We start from the raw sequence: 26,812 nt of genomic DNA on the forward strand, positions 1-26,812 counted from the left end.
CAGCCCTTAAAGGGACACTAAAGGTTCCCTTTTAAAAAAAAACAAACATGTTATACTTTCCTCCCACTCTGCACCTCGTTTTGCACACAGTGGCCCCAAATCCTGGTCTTCTGGGGTCCCTTAGCGGCTGTCTCGGCTCCTCCGCGCAAGAACTAACCCCCTTCACGGGAAGCTCTCTCCTATGGTGGTTAGTTCTTGCAGGCGCGCTCCCGTCAAATACAGCCATCGGTTATAGCTACAGACTGTATCGCTCGCCCCCCCCCCCCCCCGGCACGCCGCGTCATTGGATGTAATTGACAGCAGCGCGAGCCAATGGCAGTGCCTGAAACCTGCAGTGGCAATACAACAGCGTGGTAAATATCTGTTTTTAAAGTCAGCAGCTACAGTAACGGTTTGCCCCCAATCTTGTTTAGTTGCTTTAGAAAGTTGCCATGGCCTGTATGATGTGAGGGGATGTTGACAAACGTCACTTTGGTGAATTATCAAATAATCAACCTTGTATAGCAGGGGTGCCCAACTGGGGCCCACATGCGGCCTGTGACTTCCTGCTCTGGGATGGAATAGAATACTGTTATGAAAGGTCAGTTTATTACTAAAATCTCAGTGTATATACGGGCATATCTGTTCTGCAGTGGTTACTGGGCTGCTTTCAAACTGACCCGCAGATGCAGCGCACCTGCGAGTTACCTGCACTGAGCCATAGACTTCTGTTATTACCTGTGAGTTTAGTGAGCTTTCTGAAAGTGCACCACACCTGTAGAATATAATAGAAGTCTATTGTAAAGTGCAGGAAAGCCAAAGGTACACTGCATTGGTAAACCACAGTGCATCAGTGTGAAAGCGGCCATGGGCCCCTTTCACACGGTTAGTCTGACCCAATTGGACCCTCCATTGACCTCTAAGGAGTGGCAGATGTAAACCGACTTGTGTATAGTGGGCTGTGTCCGCAGAGCAGACATGGACCTGCCATCCGCCCGCTCCGTTTATTGTGGCCCACGACCAGTTATCAAGTCACTTAAGTGGCCCTTGTGCTTCAAAAGGTTGGGCACCCCTGTTGTATAACTTAAGAGAACCTTGTGGGAAACTTTCTGACCAACCTGAATCAAGCATGTAGCTAGTATAGTCGGAGGAACGTCCGACATCTGATCTTCATATTTGTTTAGGTTTAAAGAAAATAGAATCGAGCTAAACCTGTGAGTCATACTTAAATGAATACAAAATCAACATGTGATCAATACAAAATCAATATGTGATCCACCAGTGTTAAAAAACAAACAAATTGTATAAATATTGAAACATAAAGTCCACCTGTGTTGATAAAATTGTTAAAGTCCAACAATTGTAAATCAATAAAACATCCACCAGTGCTCAAATCAATAAAGTCCATCCAAATGTGCAATGGTGTCTCCAAACGCTATTAGAAAACTGTGCTGAATCCACCACCAGTTTAGAAGAAATCGCTTCTTGCCAGATAACCGTGATCCCCCATGACAGAGGATCAGGGAATGTGTGTAATAAAAGCACAGCTTGATTCCAATATGCGGAACCCTTCAGATCGCCTCACAGCCAGTCAGACCAATGGTTGGGTGTACATATAAAACATACATGCTCCAAATAGTGTAAAACCTTTCATATTTATTATAAAAAACAAAGTGTCACACTTACAAAAGTAGCGTTAGTAAAAGTCTGATGTGTCGTTGGGCGCACGAACAGACAAACTCATCCTTCTGGGCAAACGAACTGTTACACGAGGTGACGTCAGCGCGTCGCTCCACCCATCGAGAGAAAATTGGCAACAGGGACACAGACAACACTACAAAGATGATAGGGGTTCTAGTGTCCCCCAATCATCATCCTTTTTTATTTTTTAGGACATACCCAATGGTTGCAGAAATGACTCCGATACATGTATAATCAAATCTTTAAAAGAAATCCACTCATCTGCTCTGTACTAACACTTCTATTTCTAACCAGTGGCCTGTGAGGTTTTTGTCAATTTGGAAACTGGTGAGTTAATATTCTATACTTCTTGGGGAGGTCCATCATTCCCCGGTGTCTCAAACGGCTCTAAAGTTTATTTTGGCAAGATGTGAAACCTTCACTCAGCCACAGCAATTTGAAGCGTACAGCAACTACAATAATAAGCAGAGAAACTGCAGATGCAGTTTACAAATCTCGTAATTCTCAAGCATAAAAAAAAAAAACTTTCAGGGCAAAAAGTGTTGCTTAACCACTTAAGACCCAGACCATTATGCAGGTAAAGGACCTGGCCAGTGTTTGCGATTCGGCACTGCGTCGCTTTAACTGACAATTGCGCTGTCGTGCGATGTGGCTCCCAAACAAAATTGGCGTCTTTTTTTCCCCCCTACAAATAGAGCTTTTTTTTGGTGGTATTTGATCACTCCTGCGTTTTTTTATTTTTTGCGCTATAAACAAAAATAGAGCGTCAATTTTGAAAAAAAAATGCAATATTGATTACTTTTTGCTCTAATAAATATCCCCAAAAAGGAAATAAAAAAACATTGTTTTTTCTCAGTTTAGGCTGATATGTATTCTTCTACCTATTTTTGGTAAAAAAAAAAAAAAAAAAAGCAATAAGCGGTTATCGATTTGGCTTGCGCAAAATTGATAGTGTTTACAAAATAGGGGATCGTTTTATGCCATTTTTTTTTTTTTTAATTTTACTAGTAATGGCAGCGATCAACGTTTTTTTTCCCCGTTACTGCGACATTATGGCGGACACATCAGACACTTTTGACACATTTTTGGGACCATTGTAATTTTTACAGCGAAAAGTGCTATAAAAATGCACTGATTAGTGTGAAAATTACAATTGCAGTTTAGGAGTTAAGTGTGACCTCATGTGTGTTTCTAACTGAAGGGGGCAGGGAACAGACGATCAGTGACATTACCACAGTGAAGAACGGGGAAGGTGTGTTTACACACATCTCCCCGTTCTTCATCTCCTGTGACCGATCAAAGGACACCGGCGGCGAGTGGGTCCCGCGGGCACGGAGCTTCGGACCGGGTCACGTGCGCGACCCACACTTGGGCTCTTAAAGGCGACGTACCTGTACCCAGCCATGCCATTCTGCCGACGTATGTCGTCGTTAGGTGGTCCTTAAGTGGTTAAAGCGGAGGTTCACCCTAAAACATCTATGTACCATTACATGCAGCATACTTGCATCAGCTACAGTATGCTGGTATTTTTTTTTTTTTTATCGCTGTACATACCGTTATATAGTTCATTTTCTTTTCTTCCTCCCGCGGGGAATAGGCGCTCCTATGAAGAGGCGTAGATGATTAACGTGCGGAAAAGGCGTGTCGCGCTTTCCGAAAATAGCCGATCTGGGACACGGCGCCTGCGCAGTCAGCTCTGCACGGCTCCTAGTTTGTGCGCAGGCGCCGTATAGCGCTGTGTCCCAGATCGGCTATTTTTGGAACGCGTGATGCGCCTTTTCCGCACGTCAATCATCTACGCCTCTTCATAGGAACGCCTATTCCCCGCGGGAGGAAGAAAAGAAAATGAACTATATAACGGTATGTACAGGGGGAAAAAAAAATACCAGCATACTGTAGCTGACGCAAGTATGCGGCATGTAATGGTACATAGATGTTTTTTTAGGGTGAACCTCCGCTTTAAGTTAGAATTGCGTTTAAATACATTCTATCTGGTTCAAACATGTGATAATCAGTATATCTTTTCAAGAGCACAATAAGCGCATTCATCTATTATACATATGGATTTGTCTCACTGGTGTCCACTCAGTGGAAGGAAGTGTGATGTCACAGATATGAAGTATGCTTAAGCCAAGGGTGTGTCACAGCTGGTTTTGAGTTTGAGCAAGGAAGTCTGGTCTTTCCTTTTTAGATATGGCTCTCCATTACACAGATGATCAGCAATTCTGCATTTTTTGGGCTGTACTTTGATTCTGGGAGTGGACATGGTTGGCATTGTCATTATCACAGCAGAGCACAGGAGCTGGAGCTGCTCGATTTAACTTTTCATATTAACAAGCTGATGATTGGTTGTTAGAATGCAGGGTTGTCCTAGCAACCAGTCACCTGCTTGTTTACCTGAAACGTTATCTATGGCAGCTCCTGATCTTTCCCTTTATCCAATGCTGCTGTGTCTCCAGCCCTGTGTACTTGAGTAAGGTAAGGGAAGTTAAAGGGCAGAAGCTGCGGGAGTCTGTAATGTGAAGGGGTGCAGCGTTGTGGGGCGCTGTGATTGGGAGGGGGTTGTAATGTGAAGGGGGGCAGAAGCCGCTGCTGCTGATTTAAGAATGGGATTGTGATATACAGGGGGCGGTGATGTGGTGGATCTTGGTCATCGCGCAAACATGCAATTTAGACCTCCTGCTTGAAGAGAATTGTACCGACCGGTTTTCCGTGAATTCCAACTTGATACCGCTGCTTTATAGAGTCGAATAGACTAAAGGCCCGTGCACACGATTGGATTTTCCGACAACAATTGTGTGATGGCAGGGTTTTTGTTGGATAATCCGGCCATTTGTACGCTCCATCGGATTGTTGTCAGAATTTCCGACAGCAAATGTGGGACGGCATGCGCTCAAATTTTCAAATGCTAAACATAAGACAACATTGGCAGAAGTTGCCCAAAGGGTGGTGCTAAAGAGCAGAAAACCCATGTTGTTTCATGTATGATGGCTGAAAAATTCTGCGGCCTGTATGCAGAACAAGTTCACGGCCAAGGCCCTTCGCACAAAATTCCACGGATTTGATGGAAATTGTGTGTACGGGGCTATAGAATGGGAGTACGACTTCCACTGTTAGTACACATGGGGCGGATGTCAGGCGACATTGACTGGTTCAATAAAAAACCGCTGATATTTGGCCCATGTGTATGGCAAGACCTCTGGATGAGCATGCTGGGAAACCAGCAGCCAACTGACTCCACATCAGTTCTCTCAGCCTGTTCCTGAGAGGGCTGACCATAGTGTTATGGTGGGGAGGCCTTCCCCTGTCAGAACACAATCGTTCAGCAGGGGAGATCGCTGTACTACATCGGGTTGTTGGTACAGCAGCATCCCCCCCCCCCAGTAATACAATTATCTGAATAGTTTTGTAGTACTTAATTTTTATTTATTTATTATCCAGTAGACTGAACCACGCGCCACTAATTAAACATTTGACAGTACACCACTTACAACTAGATTTTTGTCTGGTTATAGTTGTAGCAAAATGAAGGCAATCCACTGCTGAGCATGTTTTGTGAGTTATCTGGCATAGATTTTATCGTCTCTGGTACATACCAGGGAATTATATGTTAGTCTGACAGTAGCTAGTGGTCCTCATACGACTGGCTCCATATAAATCATTGCTTACATTTCCAAATGCTTTTGTGAATAATGGTCTTGCTTTTGGAATCTTTGCCCCTTTTCACTTGTTCACTGGTCTGTCTCTTCCCTTAAAATGTTTACATATTATAAAGCTTGAGCATCGCTGATCATTAAATAGTAACTCTTCACTTGCCCGGGTGATTCCCTATGAAGGCAAAAAAAATACAATAAAATAATGAATTTTGTCATTTCCACAATTGCATCATAACACAGCATGCCTTTTATCCTTTGATACAGGGAGTGCAGAATTATTAGGCAAATTAGTATTTTGACCACATCATCCTCTTTATGCATGTTGTCTTACTCCAAGCTGTATAGGCTCGAAAGCCTACTACCAATTAAGCATATTAGGTGATGTGCATCTCTGTAATGAGAAGGGGTGTGGTCTAATGACATCAACACCCTATATCAGGTGTGCATAATTATTAGTCAACTTCCTTTCCTTTGGCAAAATGGGTCAAAAGAAGGACTTGACAGGCTCAGAAAAGTCAAAAATAGTGAGATATCTTGCAGAGGGATGCAGCACTCTTAAAATTGCAAAGCTTCTGAAGCGTGATCATCGAACAATCAAGCGTTTCATTCAAAATAGTCAACAGGGTCGCAAGAAGCGTGTGGAAAAACCAAGGCGCAAAATAACTGCCCATGAACTGAGAAAAGTCAAGCGTGCAGCTGCCAAGATGCCACTTGCCACCAGTTTGGCCATATTTCAGAGCTGCAACATCACTGGAGTGCCCAAAAGCACAAGGTGTGCAATACTTAGAGACATGGCCAAGGTAAGAAAGGCTGAAAGACGACCACCACTGAACAAGACACACAAGCTGAAACGTCAAGACTGGGCCAAGAAATATCTCAAGACTGATTTTTCTAAGGTTTTATGGACTGCTGAAATGAGAGTGAGTCTTGATGGGCCAGATGGATGGGCCCGTGGCTGGATTGGTAAAGGGCAGAGAGCTCCAGTCCGACTCAGACGCCAGCAAGGTGGAGGTGGAGTACTGGTTTGGGCTGGTATCATCAAAGATGAGCTTGTGGGGCCTTTTCGGGTTGAGGATGGAGTCAAGCTCAACTCACAGTCCTACTGCCAGATTATGGAAGACACCTTCTTCAAGCAGTGGTACAGGAAGAAGTCTGCATCCTTCAAGAAAAACATGATTTTCATGCAGGACAATGCTCCATCACACACGTCCAAGTACTCCACATCGTGGCTGGCAAGAAAGGGTATAAACGAAGAAAAACTAATGACATGGCCTCCTTGTTCACCTGATCTGAACCCCATTGAGAACCTGTGGTCCATCATCAAATGTGGGATTTACAAGGAGGGAAAACAGTACACCTCTCTGAACAGTGTCTGGGAGGCTGCGGTTGCTGCTGCACGCAATGTTGATGGTGAACAGATCAAAACACTGACAGAATCCATGGATGGCAGGCTTTTGAGTGTCCTTGCAAAGAAAGGTGGCTATATTGGTCACTTATTTGTTTTTGTTTTGTTTTTGAATGTCAGAAATGTATATTTGTGAATGTTGAGATGTTATATTGGTTTCACTGGTAAAAATAAATAATTGAAATGGGTATATATTTTTTTTTTTTTTGTTAAGTTGCCTAATAATTATGCACAGTAATAGTCACCTGCACACACAGATATCCCCCTAAAATAGCTAAAACTAAAAACAAACTAAAAACTACTTCCAAAAATATTCAGCTTTGATATTAATGAGTTTTTTGGGTTCATTGAGAACATGGTTGTTGTTCAATAATAAAATTAATCCTCAAAAATACAACTTGCCTAATAATTCTGCACTCCCTGTAGTAAAGCTATTTTTTTTTTTTTATTCAATATTTTTGATGAGAAGGGGTATCACTGCTGTTTTGTTCAGTGAATACAGGCCACATTTATTAGGATCATATAGACATATTGTATATCTGACTCCTGGCAGAACGCCAGCTCTGCAGCACAAGTAGACTGGAAATTCCATCTGCACCCCTAACATTGTTGGCTTGTGTGCCTCAAACCTGCCTTGAAAGATCTTCAAGTCCCAAGAATTCTGAGCTATGAATGAAGTTAAATGCCTGCCAAAAGGCATAGGGGAAAGAATTCCAAGGTACGATGACATTTCAGGTACCTTTTTTATTAGTTTTAGTCATGGTCTGCTGGGTGAAAGCTGGGCACTATGTGTAAGATTATCTGCTTACATTCCTAAATCTCACTGACCCTGTATGGTGCCATATAATATCCTGGTTATAAAAGGATTTTCTGCAGGAGCCCCCCCCCCCCCCCCTTGTAGTAAACAATGTTTCTTTTTTGTGAAAGTTCCTAGTTTTACAAATACAGCTTTTTTTATGCCCTTATTTCAAAACCTCAAAGTATATACTGTATGCATGCTCAGGCAATCCAAATATGTGTGTGTGTGTGTGTGTGTGTGTGTGTGTGTTTACGGCAAAAACTACAAAAAAACACCTTTTTTTGGTTCCAAAAATTCAAAATTTCGAGTCATTTGCGTAAAAGGGAATCTAAAAGCATATCGGAGTATAAACCAAGGCCAGCCATACACGGTTCAAATCCTGCTGAACCGGCCAAGGTAAAACCGTTAAGGGCAGTCTGAATGTATCAAGTTGGGTGATCAGCTTGGGTACAACTAGTCTGCCAGATTCTTACAATAATCAGTCTTCTCCCAGCAGGGATGGCTTTGGGTTGCAGGAAAGAAATTTGTACCGTGTATGGCCTGCCTAAGAGAAGCAAGTGCTAGACGACAGAATAAGCTCCCAGATTTGACCTTCTCTGTAGTGATACTCATCTCAAGTAAAGCCACTGACCAGTTGAAATGGATATGTAAATATAGTTATTTTTAAAAGCGGTTATTTGGTACAATTTTTTTTATTTATTTTTTCCCAGGAATCCTTTACTCCCTAGGCCCAGGTTTTGCATTGTGGAACTGGACCAGAGGGGCGGTGGAGATTGTGACCACAAAGAAACCTTGTAGTTGGGCGGGCTGTAAGACCTTGAACAAATATGCAGAATGGGGGATTAGACTTTTCAGACTCTACTTGCTGCAAGGAAAGTCCGCTTTGGCACTTGCACCTTTTTAACATTTTATTTGGCAATGGCAGATCCTAGCATGATACTGAAACACTATATTCACCTCTAGTGTAAGGTGAATGAAAAACCTGGCTTCAGCTCAAACCTCAGCCCATCGGTCAAACCCCTCTGACATGTTTCACCCACATTGTGCTTAATCAGAGAGGCTTCTACGATTAATCTACGTAAAAAAAACAGTAGCCCAGACTAGAGGTCGACCGATATATCGGCCGGCCGATATATCGGGCCGATATTCAGTCATTTTGGAGAAATCGGCATCGGCCGATTATTATCCAAATGTGGCCGATATTTAGCAGATCTGCATCAGCAGAGTGTGGAGAAGGAAGGAGGAACATGGGGTTCCCCCTCCCTTCTCCACACTGTCTGCAGAGCAGTGCCGTGTGTGTGAAGGAGAATGGAGCTGTCGGACTGATGTCGGGGTGGGCGGGACCCGGGGTGGGCGGGACTCAGCTGTCCAACACCAGCCAATGGGATGAGATCATTGGCTGGATAGCTGCTGGGTCCCGCCCACCCCGGGTCCCGCCCACCTCCAACATCACGATGAATCTGAGCTCCTCTCTCTCTCTCTGCTCTCACAGTTTCACAGCACATAATATAGCTGAATGTGTGAAACTCTCTCTTCATACAGTTTCACAACTGCTGCAGAGAGAAAGAGGAGCTCAGATTCGTTGCGATGTTGGAGGTGGGCGGGACTCAGCAGCTATCCAGCCAATGATCTCATCCCATTGGCTGGTGGATAGCTGAGCCCCACCCAACCCGGGTCCCGCCCACCTTCAACATCGCAATGAATCTGAGCTCCTCTTTCTGCTCTCTGCAGCACCATGTGAAACTGTATAGAGAGTTTCACACATTATCCGCTACATTATGTGCTGTGAAACCTGCCAGTGCCATCTGCTAATGCCAATGCCATCCAGTGCCACCTGCCAATGCCATCCAGTGCCACCTGCCAATGCCATGCCAACTAGTGCCACCTGCCAATGCCATCCAGTGCCACCTGTCAATGCCATCCAGTGCCACCTGTCAACGCCATCCAGTGCCACCTGCCAGTGTCAACGCCATCCAGTGCCACCTGCCAGTGGCAACGCCATCCAGTGCCACCTGCCAGTGGCAACGCCATCCAGTGCCACCTGCCAATGCCATCCAGTGCCACCTGCCAATGCCACCCAGTGCCATCTGCTAGTGCCAACTAGTGCCACCTGCCAAGGCCATCCAGTGCCACCTGCCAATTAGTGCCACCTGCCAGTGCCATCTGCCAGTGCTAACTATTGCCAATTAGTGCCACCTGCCAGTAGCATCCAGTGCCACCTGCCAATGCCATCCAGTGCCACCTGCCAATGCCATCCAGTGCCACCTGCCAATGCCATGCCAACTAGTGCCACCTGCCAATGCCATCCAGTGCCACCTGCCAATGCCATCCAGTGCCATCTGTTAATGCCATACAGTGCCACCTGTCAATGCCATACAGTGCCACCTGCCAGTGGCAACGCCATCCAGTGCCACCTGCCAGTGGCAACGCCATCCAGTGCCACCTGCTAATGCCATCTAGTGCCATCCAGTGCCACCTGCCAATGCCACCCAGTGCCACCTGCCAATGCCACCCAGTGCCACCTGCCAATGCCACCCAGTGCCACCTGCCAAGGCCATCCAGTGCCACCTGCCAATTAGTGCCACCTGCCAGTGCCAACCAGTGCCATCTGCCAGTGCTAACTATTGCCAATTAGTGCCACCTGCCAGTAGCATCCAGTGCCACATGCCAATTAGTGCCACCTGCCAGTGCCAATTAGTGCCACGTGCCAACCAGTGCCACCTGCCAGTGCCATTCAGTGCCACCTGCCAATCAGTGCCATCTGCTTTTGCCAATTGGGTCCATCCAGTGCAATCTGCCAGTGCCAATTAGCGTGCCAACTAGTGCCACCTGCCAAGGCCATCCAGTGGCACCTGCCAAAAAATAAAAATCGGCCTAAAATATCGGCCGCAAAAATCGGCATCATATATCGGCCATCGGCCGCCCCAAATTCTAAATATCGGCATCGGTATCGGCCAGAGAAAAACCCATATCGGTCGACCTCTAGCCCAGACACATTCCAAGGTTTTTTTTTTTTTTTTTTGGGAGGTGTGATCTTTCCACCTCACTAATTTGATAAACTCTTGCCAAATGTGCTGTTAACGCTACAGACTTGTTTATGGTGCATTACCAAAAATTCGATTGGCACACTTCAACTCATCCCAGACTGAACTTGTAGCTTCTACAGTTTAAAGCGGTTTTGAACCCTGCTTAAGTAATTTTCAGCTACAGATATTCCTATAATCAAATGAATATCTCCTAAGCATGCATCTTTGAAGAGAGATTTCCCCTGCATGCAGCCCGTGATATCACTGGCATATGCACTCTGAAGGTCTGGCATACCTTGCCAGAGCTTTGTGCCAGGACAGAGTGCTCCTGTGTGCATGTATGGGAGTGACGTCATTGCGGATCCGACCAATCGCAGCACCGGAGCTTGCGTACCTGGAAGAAAGACGAGGAACGTGTCAGCCCTCTCAGTGGTGACTTTACAGCACTGGAGGGCTCTTTTTTCCCAAGATGAGTATTTGATAATGTGCTAGTATGCAATGCATGCTAGCACATGCCATTGCCTTGCAGTTTTTATTTCTTTTTAAACATCTGTTTTTTAAGTAGATCTAAACCCTAACTGTCTATTTGTGTAAGGCCCCTTTCACAATTGTGCGACTTGGGACAGCAAAGTCAAACCCCATGATTTCCAATGAGTATTAATATCTGCAACTTCAAGGTAGTCCCTGCACTACTTTGACTGACTTTGATGCAACTTGAGGTCCATAGACACCAAGATTGCACAGGCATTGGTTCAAGTCATGTCAGTCACATGGCTTTTCGGTCGCACAAGTGTGAAAGGGGTCCTAAAGCACTGTCTATCATAAGCAATTGCTGTGGTGTTTAAAGTGGCTGTAAAGTCTGAAGTTTTTTTTTACCTTTGTGTATTCAATGCGTAAAGGTAAAAAGCCTGCAGCTCTGTTAGACGCGTAAAGTAAAGCTTGGGATCGAGCATGCACCAGTGCCCCCAATAGCAAGGGGGGAGGAGCGCCGCTGGGGAAAAGAGGATCGGGTCTGCTCTGTAAAAAACCACTGCAGAAGAATGCCTTTGTATGTTTTGAGGAGAATTGCCTCTTGGTGGTATTGAACTCAAAATAACTATACATTTTGGCTTTTTTTCCCTTTGTTGTGTGCCAGTGTTAAATGGTTTGTCTCATACCTGTAATTGCTACATTTGCAGGACAGCTTTTTCTTTGGAAAAACATTTACTGGCAAGATCACCAGGTGAAAAGAAGAAAGTCTAAAAAAAACGAATATTGTCATCGCATATAAGAATTGGTAAACTGTAATATAAGGCCCCTTTCACACTGGGGCGGTTTGCAGGCGCTATTGCGCTAAATATAGCGACTGCAACCCGACCTGAAACAGCGGCTGCTGTTTTTCCAGTGTGAAAGCCTGAGGGCTTTCACACTGGAGCGGTGCACTGGCAGGACAGAAAAAATAATCCTGCTAGCTGCATCTTTGGAGCGGTGTGTGTGTACTGCTCCTGCCCATTGAAATCGGTTGTATGGCTGAACTCGCATTGAATTCGCATAAAAGGTGCAGGAGCTTTTTTTTTTTCCCCGCGGTCCCTGTCCAAATTCGCAGTTCGCACTGCTATCTGGGGGTGTCATTAAAGTGGATGTAAACCCGAAGATTTTTTTTATTTTTTGATGTCACAATGTACAGTATAAGATTTCCTATCATCTGTGCCACGTCTTGCCACACAGAGTTAATCCAGCTCTGAGAAATCCTCTTTTATTGTTCAGTGAAATAAAATGGGACTTGCAGAGAAAAACCTTAGTCCGTTCCGCCCCCTTGCTGTGAGTGACAGGTTATTTACATATCTCATGCACTAGCCTGGAGACAGAGGCACATCCTGTGTAAAAAGTTCACAATTCACATCCCTCTCCCCTCCCTTTCAACTCTCACAGGATTGGCTGCATTTACTATGCTTTGGATGTTTCTCATGGGGTGTGATCCACAGTTCTGTGTTTTCACTGCAATATACATTAATTTTCTCCTCACACTGAACAGAAAGCAGAATTTACACAGACAAGTGATCTGATTTAGGTTGGATGTATCTAGTGAGAGCTGGGCAAATGAGAAGCTCAAGTGATCTGATTGTTCTAATGCAGTGTGTGTGTCTGAGGTCACCTGATCAGTTGCAACATCAGGTTATTTACATATCTCATGCACTAGCCTGGAGACAGGCATTATTTATTCCCACCCCCACTCCTTTTCTGAAGACATGTGGTTACTTTTCTGGATTTTGACTGGATGTTAGTGATCATAGCAGAATTTGGTGTAAGGAATACACAAGAGAAAATGCATGTTGACAAGGGGCGTGTAGAGGTGGGCGGGGGAGTCTGACATCACAACTCCACCCACAGAGCTCCAGACAACAGATCCATCCACAGAATCTGCAGTTTTTCAGTTCTTCTAACAGAAAGAGAGGAGACATTTGACAGGTAAGGATACATGCAGGAGGCATGTATATCCTTATAGATCAGCACTATGGCAGTAGTTTAGAAAGGATGAGAGTGGCTTTACATCCACTTTAATATTGTATTGACACCCACAAAGGTTCTCAGAGGGCAGTGTGAACTGCCTGCGAGAGACGTGTGATGCAGGAACTGGCGCTGGTTCCAACATGGCAATAGTCTGAACCCAGGCTGAATTCCTTTCCTGCAGACATTTGTTTCCTGGACAGGAAGTTAAGGGAAATCGTCCCAATGGAAAAACGGTGATAAAAATGCAGCAAAGCTTCTAGCCCCCAATCTATTAGAACAATGACTGCTATTGCTGTGTTTATTGCGCTGCCTGACACTCGCCTGATATACAAGAAGTTAAGATAAATCTTTAATCCAATAACAACCTGACAGGTAGGGTCCTGGACTTTAAGCCTAGGTGTGCACTATGCTGGTTTACCAGTGGCCACGTTTGCAAGGGTACAGCAGCCCATTCATTGCCCCCCCCCCCCCCCCCCCAACACACATACACACACACACACACACACCCACAGTGTGAATTTAGTCAGGCCATACACAAGTTGAATAAAAGAAAATTGCTTGATTCCCCCATCATCGCAGCCCTCCCACAGTGCTATTTTGTTTATCATCAGGGCGGTTTCCTCCCGGGCAAAATACAATATATACAGTGAAAGGGTGATCGGGTAAAAAACTGAAGTACAACCAGCCTGCCCATAGATGGATGGAAATCCAGCTGGTTCCTGCCAAATTTCAATCCGTCTATGGTGGGCTTTGGCCTAAAGGCCGCTTCCATTTGGCCTGGTGTTTTGCTAAGGAGCAGAATCGTAGCTTGAGACTGCTTAGAGAAATAACAAAGGTGGGACCCAGAGCAATAAACGGCATTATTGGATACTCTGGTGTATGTTACATTTGTACAATCAATCCCAATCATTTGGTTTTGTCAATTTAATTAGCTTCCATGTTTTTATTAATGTTGCAGCAAATCAAAGGCCAGTGGAAAACCTTGTTGCTGTCACTTGGTGGCCGTGTGTGTTACAATTGTGCCACAAATTGAATGTATCATTAAGTGGAGCACTGAGATTCCTGTCTGTATGGGATGGCGAGTCTTTCCTATCTGTCGGGTGAAAATGTGGCACGCCATCTCAGTTGTTAAATTATGGTTAGTGTAACAGCCTGCTTTAATATTGATAAAATGTATTCTTCTGAAGAGGGTGACTTTTTGTTCAGGCTGATCATTCTGTTATGCCATTCTTTTAAAGCGCTCAAATTACTTACTAAATGTGGCTGAGGGAAAAGGAGGGGAGAGACGGCTCATGTTACACATTCTGCCTTCCAAACTTTGCAGCTACACTTAAAGGCTGGAGCCGAGCTGACTACAAGGGAATATGCAATCTCTGCATTTGTTATTGCCCTTCCCCCTCCTTAAAGAGCGAGAGGGACGTAGAAGACTTTTTTAGAAGGAACTTCACTGTTTCATAGCATAACAAAAAGCCTAGATTTCAGATACTGAACTAGTATGTAAACGTAATACATTATAGTTGTATTGTAGGAAGACAAATGTTAATACATCGGTATTATACAATTCAGGATGAGTGTTATTAAATCAGTCATCGACAACTGACTGTTTATCTTTCATTTAAACACAGAACATGAGTGAATGTATGCATGTTAGGCTATGTACCTATTAAGTGCCATATAGCTGTTCCAATAGGAGCGACTTGAGTTCTTCCGACTTAGAAAAAGGCTTCTGCACTGCTTTTGGTCCGACTTCGGCACAACCTGTGTTGACTTCTGTTAAAGAAGTCGTGCTGGGATGTCGGCTTCAAAGTCGTGGAAATGCAAATCGGGTCTCGCAGTGAAACTTCGAATAAAAGTTGGAAATACAGTAAGACCCCTTTCACACTGGAGTGGTTTGCAGGCGCTATTGCGCTAAAAATGGCGCCTGCAAACCGATCCTAAACAGCGGCTGCTGTGTCTCCGGTGCGCTAGCAGAACGGTAAAAAAAGTCCTGCTAACCGATCCTGCCCATTGAAATTAATGGGACACCGCGGCTATACCGCCGGCAATGAGCCTCTGCAGAGGCTCCTTTTTGGTGGTTTTTAACACTTTCTCGTGCACTAGCGGGGGTAAAACTGCCCCGCTAGCGGCCGAATAGGGCCTCAAAATTGGCTTTACCGCTGACCCCGCCCCAGTGTGAAAGGGGCCTTAAAAGTGGAAAAATAAACTGCAATGCTGTGCTCTACATGCTGCATTTGTATACAGCGCAACTCTCCATACTGCATGGCACCACACTGCACCTATGCAACCTGAAGCGCTTTGAATTGAATTTGGTGTCATTTTTGGACACTTAAATGAAGTAAAAAAAAAAAAAGAAGAAACCCCACTGTATAATTGGTATTCTACGCTAAAGCAGACCATACATGATTTCATTTTCTTTAGTTCTGCAAGCCTAGGCGATCCGAGCAGAGATGACATGGGAGCTGGTACTTGCCAAAATCGCATTTTGGGTGAAGTTCCACTTTAAAGGAGTTGTAAAGGCAGAAGGGGTGTTTTTTTTATCTTAATGCATTCTATGAATTTTTTTCTAGCGTTTTGTGAGGTTATAAAAAAAATGCTAGTGTTCATGGAGCCTAAAGGTAAAAAAAAATCGATGCCTAAACATTTTTTTTTTTTTTATCTTAATGCAAAAAACGCACAAATTCAAAATGTTTAGGCTTTAGAACCACTTTAGTGCTTTTTTTTTACATATATAGTTTTTACATTTTATCTTTGAGGAATGTAACTAGTAAAAAAAAAAAAAAAAAAAAATACGGTACATACATTTTCGGAGATTCTCTAAATGTGTGGCTACCACTACGGGGAGATTCTAGGGAAGCGACATGTTTATCTGCAGGGAAGGATATTGGTTGGCACCATGATGCTGAGCAATGAGAATGTTTACAAAATCCCTGAGTAAAGTGTCTCCCCAGTAAATCGTAGTTCAGGGAGAGGTAGTTTTCTGTCATCACTTAAGGCTTGAGATCCTGGAAGGTTTGGCTGTGTTGGTAGACACACCTTTCTAACCACATATTTTAAATGCAGGCCTCGTTTCTCCATTTTATTTTTTATTTTTTTTTCATTAAAAGGAAATGAGGCTGAAGCAAGATTAGATAACTAATACAATGCTAGTAATGTATCCACTATGCTAACTGAAATGTATTTGTAGACATTTGTTCACATCCGCACATTCCAGCAGTTTTTTTGCATGAGCAACAAAGTATTTGACTTATTAAGCTAATAGGTATGTTTCCAGCCATCTGGACAATGTTTGGAAAGATACAAAAAATTTTGCAATAAAGGCTTAATATTTCATAATAAAGGTTGGGTTAACCTGCTTGTTTGACTCCTTCAGATAATTTGAGCGTGCTAATGCGCCGTTCCATTTCATAATGACTGACCTTTTTTAGTTGTCTGTTGTAAACCCACATTGAAAAAAAAAAACCCTGCAAGACAAAGGCATAATGAGCTAATATGCATAGCATACTAGCTCGATATGTAATACTCGCCTGTGATTGAACCCCTTGCTGCGGTGCCTGTACACAGCACTGGCTAGTGACATCGCTCCCGGAGGCACTGTGATTGACACATGACTAAGTCACGTGCCTAGTGACGCAACATGTGGGGGAGGAGCCTAGTGGCGCGATCGACAGGAGATCCGTCCGAATGAGGAGATCGCAACACTGAGCGGCAGTTTCAAAGCTGCCTTCTGAAGCTGATACTGATCTGGGGTTTCGTCAGTGTATATACCGCACTGCTTACCTTGCCTTTCCCCTTTGCATACAGTTTTGCACTATGGTTTGTTTCTTTCTCCTTACATGAGCTGTTCACTCCGGATGAATGGATGGTCATTTGTTGCAGTACATCACATATTGACAACAGTCTCAATACAGCCGAGGACAAATCCCTTAGTTTCTATTCAAGTCTTTTGCATTGTCTGTTAGCTGATTAAGGACCATTTTCATATAGTGTGTCACTATTTGTTTCTCAACAATATTTTTTTTGGTTTATTGTTCCTTTTGCACGTATACTAGGATCTTGGTACTAGGAAGGATCTTTTTTTCCATATAATTTGTGTGTGTGTGTGATATATATATATATATATATATATATATTAGGGTTGTCCCGATACTAGTATCGGTATCGGGACCGATTCCGAGTATTTGCGGGAGTACTCGTACTCCCGCAAATACCCCTGATACCCAAATAGAATACTTGCCCCCCCGCCGCCGCCGTGAAGCCGCATCCCGTCGCCATTCGCCGCATCCCCACTGCCGCCGACTGTGTCATACGCCGGGAACATTACAGCTTTGAATAGCTGTAATGATTGGCTCCGCGCATAGACACTCCCCCTCGCTCGGGTGAACTGTCCAATCCCGAGCGAGGGGGAGTGTCTATACGCAGCGCCAATCATTACAGCGATTCAAAGTTGTAATGTTCCCGGCATATTACACAGTCGGCGGCAGTGGGGATGCAGGTAAGTGGGACATGGCTACATGGGGGGGAGACGCTGGATACATGGGGGGGAGACGCTGGATACATGGGGGGGAGACGCTGGATGGGCGGGGGAGACAATGGCTGCATGGGGGGAGACGCTGCATGGGGGGAGACGCTGCATGGGGGGAGACGCTGCATGGGGGGAGACGCTGCATGGGGGGAGACATGGCTGGATGGGGGGAGACATGGCTGGATGGGGGGAGACATGGCTGGATGGGGGGAGACATGGCTGGATGGGGGGAGACATGGCTGGATGGGGGGAGACATGGCTGGATGGGGGGAGACATGGCTGGATGGGGGGAGACATGGCTGGATGGGGGGAGACATGGCTGGATGGGGGGAGACATGGCTGGATGGGGGGGTGACATGGCTGGATGGGGGGTGACATGGCTGGATGGGGGGTGACATGGCTGGATGGGGGGTGACAATGGCTGCATGGGGGGTGACAATGGCTGCATGGGGGGTGACAATGGCTGCATGGGGGGTGACAATGGCTGCATGGGGGGAGACAATGGCTGCATGGGGGGAGACAATGGCTGCATGGGGGGAGACAATGGCTGCATGGGGGGAGACAATGGCTGCATGGGGGGAGACAATGGCTGCATGGGGGGAGACAATGGCTGGATGGGGGGAGACAATGGCTGCATATGTGGGGGGACATCGCTGCATTTGGGGACACATTTAAAAAAAAGTATCGGTACTCGATCCTAAAAAAGTGGCATCGGGACAACCCTAATATATATATATATATATATATATATATATATATATATATATATATATATATATATATATATATATATATATATATATATATATATATATATATATATATATATATATATATATATATATAATCTCTCTATCGCGCCCAGAGGCGATTAAGTTCACATGTGTCGCGCTATATAAGTTTCTCATTCATATATATATATATATATATATATATATATATTCAATCTGCACTATTGATTGATACCTCCTATTGAGTTAGGGTGTGTATGTGGTATCATTAGCACTTATTGTATCTACAGCAGCAACTGTTGGTATCAGCGCAACACCTAATGTTTTAACTGTGATTGGCCAAAGCCGCGATGACCTCACTCCCATGCATGTGCGCGGGAGCCACCGGTAACTGCACACTTACTGAAGCACCGGCACGTATGTGCCGTTTCTTTCTTTGCGCGTGTGTTGACGTCTGCACATGCAGATATGTAGGATGTCTTTTAAATCGTGGTTTAGGAGATATCCGGGGTAGCTACAGGTAAGCCTTATTATAGGCTTACCTGTAGCAAAAAGTGGATTCGCAACCCTAAGAATTCATAATCGCTAGTCAGAATTTGACGCTCAGTTGCTCACAATCCTTGACATCACTTTCTTCGCTGTCTTCATATGATGCTATCTTTAGTTCCATTAAGGCAGGGGTTGACAAATTTGCTTGGAATCTAGGAGCCAGCTAAAAAAGTTAGGAGACAGAAAGCGAAGAAGCGAACACGTACGTGAGCAGCGACCGCATATGTAAATGGTGTTCAAACCACATGTGAGGTATCGCCGCGATTGGTAGAGCGAGAGCAATAATTCTAGCCCTAGACCTCCTCTGTTACTCAAAACATGCAACCTGTAGATTTTTTTTAAACGTCGCCTATGGAGATTTTAAAGGGTAAAAGTTTGACGCCATTCCACGAGCGGACGTAATTTTGAAGCGTGACATGTTGGGTATCAATTTACTCAGCGTAAGATTATCTTTCATAATATTAAAAAAAATGGGGATAACTTTACTGTTTTATTTTTTAATTAAAAAAAGTGTAATTTTTCCCCAAAAAAAGTGCGCTTGCAAGACTGCTGTGCAAATACGGCATGACAAAGTATTGCAACGATCGCCATTTTATTCTCTAGGGTGTTGGGATAAAAAATATATATAATGTTTGGGGGTTCTAATTAGAGGGAAGAAGATGGCAGTGAAAATAGTGAAAAATTACATTAGAATTGCTGTTTAACTTGTAATGCTTAACTTGTAATACCAACGGCCACCACCAGATGGCGCTAGCTCACAAAAAATAAAATAAAAAAATAAATACAATTTTTTGCCCCCCCCTTCCAAGCCAAGTCGCCAGGACCCTATTTCTAGTCGCCATGGCGACCTGGCGCCCGGGATTTGTCGAGCCCTGCATTAAGGCATTGCTAATGCCACATTTTTTTTAAATGGCTGTACAACAATTTTCTCCTTTTAGACTCCTGGGGTGTTTTTCAGGCACTTTAGCGTTAAAAAAAAAAAGCCCCTGTAAAGCGCCTGAAAGAAGCTGCATCTGCAATCCCAATGTGAAAGCTTGAGTGCTTTCACACTGAGGCGTTGCACTGGCAGGGCGTCAAAAAGTCACCTAAAAGGTGTATACACCGCTCCCAAAGCCCCGTTCCCATCGAGGAGCTTTTTTAATGCCAAAGCCCTTAAAAAATGCCCCAGTGTGAAAGGGGTCTTAGCGGTGCTTTACCAGCGTTTTTGGGCGCTAGCAGTGTGAAAGGGTTTTGAAAGCACTCAGGCTTTCACATTGGGATTGCAGATGAGGCTTCTTTCAGGTGCTTTTTTTTTTTAATGCCAAAGTGCCCGAAAAACACCCCAGTGTGAAAGGGGCCTAACTGAGAGACATGTTTTCACCCATTCACAAACTTGAGGGATAGTGGGGCCTCTTCATTCATCCAGTAGGTGTCAGATCATGATTACCAGCAGCCATCCATTTGTTCCACTCTTCTCGCATAAGAACTTTAAATCATTTATTGAAGGAAACGTCAGATGAGTCTTTACTTCTTTAACCACTTCAGCCCCAGAAGGATTTGCCCCTTTAATGACCAGGCCATTTTTTGTGATACAGCATTGCATTGCTTTAACTGACAATTGCACGGTCGTACGAAGCTGTACTTTTTTTTCTTACAAATCACTTTTTTTTTTGTGATAATTTTCTTCTTCTTTTTCTCTATAATACATACACATTTATTTTTATCATTTTAGGCCGATAAAAATTCTACATAGTTATGGTTAAAAAAAATCATAATCTGTGTATATTGAATGGTTTGTGCAAAGGTTATCGTGTCCACAAACCATGGGATAGATTTAGGGACTTTTTATTTATTTATTTATTTATTTATTATTATTTTTACTAGTAATGGCGGCAATCCACGGGACTGCGGCAGACAGATATAACCCCACATTACACTTTTTGGGGACCAGTGACATGATTACATTGATCAGTGCTATAAATATGCACTGATCAATGTAAAAATGACATGGGCAGGGAAGGGGTTAACACTAGGGGGCGATCAAGGGGTTAAGTGTGTTCCCTGGGTGTATTCTAACTGTAGGGGGGATGGGCTTCCAGGGTCATGACAGATCACGATTCTCGATCACTGGGAACAGAAGATCTGACATGTCCCCTGTCAGAACGGGGATCCGCCTTGTTTACACTGGCAGATCCCCTTTCTGCCTCTGTACTAGGCGGTCGCTGGAAAATACCTGGACAACGTTTTGCCTTTTTTTTTCCTTTTTTTTTTCTGCTTCCCGGCTGTCAGTCTTTGGCTGTAATGCTTCGAGTTGTTGACCTGCAAGGAGTTCTCACACTTTTCTCACTTGGTGATCTTGCTCCAGGACTCAAACATAAAAAGCCACACACAGCTAGATACCTATCATTTTTAGGATGCCAGCAGTGGCAGCCCAGTTCTTCTCATGACAGGTATGAAATGCATTGCTGTCCAAGTTGTTGGCCTATGGCCATGCGTGCGTTTTTTGTAATCCACAAAGAGAGCTTGAGAGTGTTCATAGAAACAAACTAGCAGGACACAAAGTAGGAAAATCAATAACGCCTGTGTATTCACAAGCCACATAGATTTTACATTAATTCGCCAATAATTATATAGTGCATTGGCAATGTAAACTTTCCATTCAGATGCCGTCAGGTAGACCCTTGTAATTTATTGTTAAAGTTTGTCGATCTGACAGCTCAAATGTACGGACTTTCTACTTGCCTTTGTACAAGTCATGTGCTAGAAATCGGCAGTGTGGCTTGTAGTCATACTTGCACTCGGGCTCCGGCTTCACACAATCTGATTTAATCATTGTTTGCTGGTAAAAGGAGATCTTTGCATGCACTATTATAGTTATTGGTAGGTTTATAGCATAACTCATTTATTTAGAACCTGTGGTTTGTTGTGCCTTAACTCCTTATTTGGATCATTTCTGGTGTAGACTAATTGGCATACAAAATATCTTCTCTGTGTATCGGTACCACAGATGTGCATACTTTACCCAACTCGACAGGGGAATTTCAAGGGTACGTTACATTTTAAAGCAGTAGTAAACCTGCTTGTTCACTTTTACCTACAGGTAAGCCTATAATAAGGCTTACCTGTAGGTAAAAAGAATATCTCCTAAACGTGCACTTCTTTTTTTTTTTTTTTTTTTTTTTTTTTTTTACGACGTCCATGGTTTACAACCACTTTAAATACTTTGGGCCAGATTCAGGTAGAATTGGCTTACTCTGCAGCGTAATGTATTACATTTACGTTACACCGCCGCAAGTTTTACGGGCAAGTGCTTGATTCACAAAGCATTTGCTTGTAAAGTTGCGGCGGCGTAGCGTAAATCCACCCGGCGCAAGCCCGCCTAATTCAAATGGGGCGGGGACCTTTTAAATTAGGCGCGTTCCCGCGCCGAACGTACTGCGCATGCTCCGTCCCTAAAATTTCCCGACGTGCGCTGTGCTAAATGACATCGCAAGGACGTCATTGGTTTCGACGTTAACGTAAATGGCGTCCAGCGCCATTCACGGACGACTTGCTCAAACGACGTGAAATTTCAAATTTTGACGCGGGAACGACGGCCATACTTAACATTGGCTAGACCACCTAGGGGGCATGTTTATCTTTACGCCGCATATCTTTATGGAAACGACGTAAATTTACAGCGACGGGCAAAGCGTACGTTCGTGAATCGGCGTAACTAGTCATTTGCATATTCTACGCCGACTGCAATGGAATCGCCACCTAGCGGCCGGCCTAGAATTGCAGCCTAAGATTTAGGGAGATCTATGCGTAACTGATTCTATAAATCGGGCGCATAGATACGACAGTTGTATCTCAGAGATACGACGGCGTATCAGGAGATACGCCGTCGTATCTTTTATGAATCTGGCCGTTTGTTGTGAAATCAGTAATTTACCATTCCACGGGGCACTTAGTATAAAGTGATTTGCAAAGCTTTTATTTATTTTTTTATAAAATAACAAACCTTTCATACTTACCTGCTGTGTGCAAAATGTATCTTGGTACCTTTTTAAAATCTCAGCTATTTGGGCAGTTCTGGTTTGGTAATAGCGCAGTTTATTCGGAGCGAATGGTATGATACCCTGCCCATAAAATGGATCAGATTAGTCACCTTTTCATTAGATACTGTACCTACTGGAATGTAGCCTGTAATAATGCTCAAATATGTTTTCTAAAGGCCTCTTGCTATATTCTTTAAGAGCAAATGTCACCCAATCTCCTCTGCATGTTAAGGTTCCCTGGTGTCTACTCTAGAGTAAACAATGGCACATTACAAGTAACTTATTCTAATGGATTGGAGAAAAGAAGGTTGGTAACCTTGGGAGGAGGTCACGCAGATCCTGGAATTCTTCTTTAGTGCTGCCATGAGTAGATAAGATTACCCACTGGGTGGTGAAGCCAGGATTATTACACACTGACTTTTTTTTTTCTGTCTGACGGTTTGCCTGCATGTGCTACATTAAAAACCTGAACCAAATAAAAAAATGTTTTGGCTTCAAAAAAAGAAAACCTGAACCAAGTAACTATAACCCCAAACGATGTTCTTCAAAATGATTTGTGTAGTATAGTTGATTTGCCTTTCTGACAAGCTTCAACTTGTAGAAAAGTCTTTAGCTCCTAAAAGTGACATGTTTATACATTTTGACACTATATCCTTCCTTCCTTGTCTCTCTTCTAGGTCTAAGAAAACATGCTTCAGTTTGACACTACTTTGGAATTGATGAATTGGAAATACGGGTAGACTCACTGCTGAGCTTTCAGTTCACTTCAGGCTTCTGCTGATATCACAGGTAAATTCCTTTGGGCCTTTTCTCCTTGCTATGTTTTATGTAATGATTAACATTTATTTGCAGTAAGATTCTACAAATATAGAGCATAATTAAGACAAATTAAATGGTGGTATTAATACCCAAAACGGTAATATTTACCAATCATTGGATGTGATAATTAGTTCTTTCTAAAAAAAAAAGTTTTCACCTGGTGATCCTGCCAATAACACACTTTAAGTATTAAAGTGCCTCGACTATAGATGAAGGATGGGGAGCACAGCAGAGAGCAGCATTGTCAGTCTGTGTAAGGGGAGTGTTGCATGGATTAGATACACTAACAAGTTAACCACTTAAAGTGGAGGTTCACCCAAAAAGTTAATTTTTAACACTAGATTGATGCTCATTTTGTCAAGGGGAATCGGGTTGTTTTTTTTAAATCGAAGCAGTACTTACCGTTTTAGAGAGATCTTCTCCGCCGCTTCCGGGTATGGGCTGCGGGACTGGGCGTTCCTATTTGATTGACAGGCTTCCGACGGTCGCATACACCGCGTCATGATTTTCCGAAAGTAGCCGAACGTCGGTGCGCAGGCGCCGTATAGAGCCGCACCGACGTTCGGCTTCTATCGGCTACTCGTGACGCGATGTATGCGACCGTCGGAAGCCTGTCAGAAGAATAGGCAAGTATAGATATAGATATCTTTTCTTTTATTGGGTAACTAAAATAGTCTTAGAATGGGGATGTGAGAGTAGGTTTAAGCGTAAAGTTATAATTTTACTGAATTTCCATTTTAAATGGGTTTATTTTTCTGAAAAATTAGCATTTGATAATGGGTCGTGCAAATATGAAAAAATTGCAACAACCATCATTTTATTCTACAGGGCCTCACCTTCTTTCAGAAAATAGAAAATTACTTGGAAACCCCGAACATTGTATAACAAAACAATTATGCAGATGTTGCTATGAATGTGAGAAATGTCAGAATTGACCTGGGCAGAAAGTTTTTTTTTTTTTTTTACACACTGGCCACTTGGCCGAATATATCTGAAGAAAGAACATTTGTTTGTTTTTTGTATGTCTAGATTCCTAATTTTATATTTCTAGCACAGGTTGGCAGAATAAACGACAAATAAGGGCCCTAAATATTGTGTCTGCTCAGGTGGGGGTAGACTTGCAGACAAATAAGTGTGGGATGGATACAGGATAATGGACTGAAAATCCCTTTTCACAATGCTTTGGTAATGGTGCGTGTAGCCGTGTAGCTCTTATAGATATTTAAACGTCAAACCACGTTCAGTATAATGCACAAAGATTCATTCATCATCACTGTTCCAGCAGAGGGATAGTCTAAACATCCAGGTGGATCATATAGGTTTTCAAGGGAATGCTTAATTTGTAGCTTCTATTAAGGTTGAGGACAGTTTGTTTTACATCACTGATGTCTGTTTTGCTGAATACCAAGCCTGATTTTTATTTTTTTTTAAACATCAGATGTTAGAGCTCTGATGGCCTAATTTACACGGAGCGTATACAGTGCCTTGAAAAAGTATTTCTACCCCTTGAAATATTCCACATTTTGTCATGTTACAACCAAAAATTTAAATTTATTTTATTTGGATTTAATGTGATGGACCAACACAAAGTGGCACATAATTGTGAGGTGGATGGAAAATTTATAAATAGTTTTCATTTTTTTTTACAAATATGAAAAGTGTGGCGTGAATTTGTATTGAGCCCCCCTGAGTCAATACTTTGTATAACCACCTTTATCTGCAATTACAGCTGCAAGTCTATTTGGGGATGTCTCTATCAGCTTTGCACATCTAGAGAGTGACATTTTTGCCCATTCTTTGCAAAATGGCTCCAGATCTGTCAGATTGGATGGAGAGTGTCTGAACAGCAATTTTAAAGTCTTGCCACAGATTCTCAATTGGCTTTAGGTCTGGACTTTGGGCTATTGTAACACATGAATATGCTTTGATCTAAACCATTCCATTGTCGCTCTGGCTGTTTAGCGTTATTGTCCTGCTGGAAGGTGAGCCTCTGCCCCAGTCTCAAGCCTTTTGCAGACTCTTAACAACTTTTCGAAGATTGCCCTGTATTTGCCTCCATCCATCTTCTCATTAACTCTGACCAGCTTTCCTGTCCCTGCTGTAAAAAAGCATCCCCACAACATGATGCTGCCACCACCATGTTTCACGTTGGGGATGGTGTGTTCAGGGTGATGTGCAGGGTTTTCCATCACACATAGCGTTTTGGTTTCATCTGACCAGAGCACCTTCTTCCACATGTTTGTGTCCCCCACATGGCTTCTTGCAAACCTAAAACAGGACTTCTTATGGCTTTCTCTGAACAATGGCTTTCTTCTTGTCACTCTTCCATTAAGGCCAGATTTGTGGAGTGCACAACTAATCGTTGTTCTGTGAACAGATTTTCCCACCTGATCTGTGGATCTCTTCGGATTATGGATTGAACAGTGCTTGTGAGATGTTCAAAGCTTGGGATATCTTTTTTTTATAACCTAACCTTGCTTTAAGGCTTCTCCACAATGTTATCCCTGACCTGTCTGGTGTGTTCCTTGGCCTTCATGATGCGGTTTGTTTACAAAGGTTCTCCAACAAACCTCGGAGGTCTTCACATAATAGCTGTATTTATACTGAGATGAAATTACACAGGGGTGGACTCCATTTACTAATTTGGTGACTTCTAAAGGCAATTATTTCACTAGATTTCAGTTGGTGGGTATCGAAGTAAGAGGGGCCGAATACAAATGCACACCACACTTCAGATATTTTGTAAAAAAAAAATTAAAACCATTTTATAATTTTCCATCCACTTCACAATTATGTGTCGCTTTGTGTTGGTCTATCACATAAAACATCCCTATAAAATACTACCTGTAACATGACAACATTTGGAAAATTTCAAGGGGCACAAATACTTTATCAAGTCACTGTATTTGTTATCCTGTCTCTACAGCATTTTTTTCCAAGGCTAAAGAGAAGGTAGTTAATTAAAAAAAAAATAGTGGGTGAGGAATTTAAGCCATTTTGTGGGTTTTGTCTGTATCCCTGTTAGGAAGAGTGACTGCAATTGTCTCAATTACCAATGCCACTGCAAATAAGTGAGGGTTAATCCAGCTTTGAGTGGAAGTTGGCAATGGGCTACC

At 43.3% G+C, this 26,812-nt stretch overlaps 1 protein-coding gene across 3 annotated transcripts in view; it reads left to right on the top strand.

Annotated features, from left to right (window-relative positions):
- Window positions 1-26,812, top strand: part of BMPR1A (bone morphogenetic protein receptor type 1A) — a 132,011-nt gene that overhangs the window by 19,963 nt on the left and 85,236 nt on the right. For all 3 annotated transcript variants that reach the window (XM_040320525.1, XM_040320526.1, XM_040320527.1), the window contains one exon: window positions 23,555-23,666. The gene's annotated coding sequence lies outside the window, so the exon portion shown is untranslated. The remainder of the gene's footprint in view (window positions 1-23,554; window positions 23,667-26,812) is intronic.

Source organism: Rana temporaria, chromosome 8 (assembly GCF_905171775.1).
Source record: "Rana temporaria chromosome 8, aRanTem1.1, whole genome shotgun sequence".
In the NCBI taxonomy this organism is placed as follows: Eukaryota; Metazoa; Chordata; class Amphibia; order Anura; family Ranidae; genus Rana; species Rana temporaria.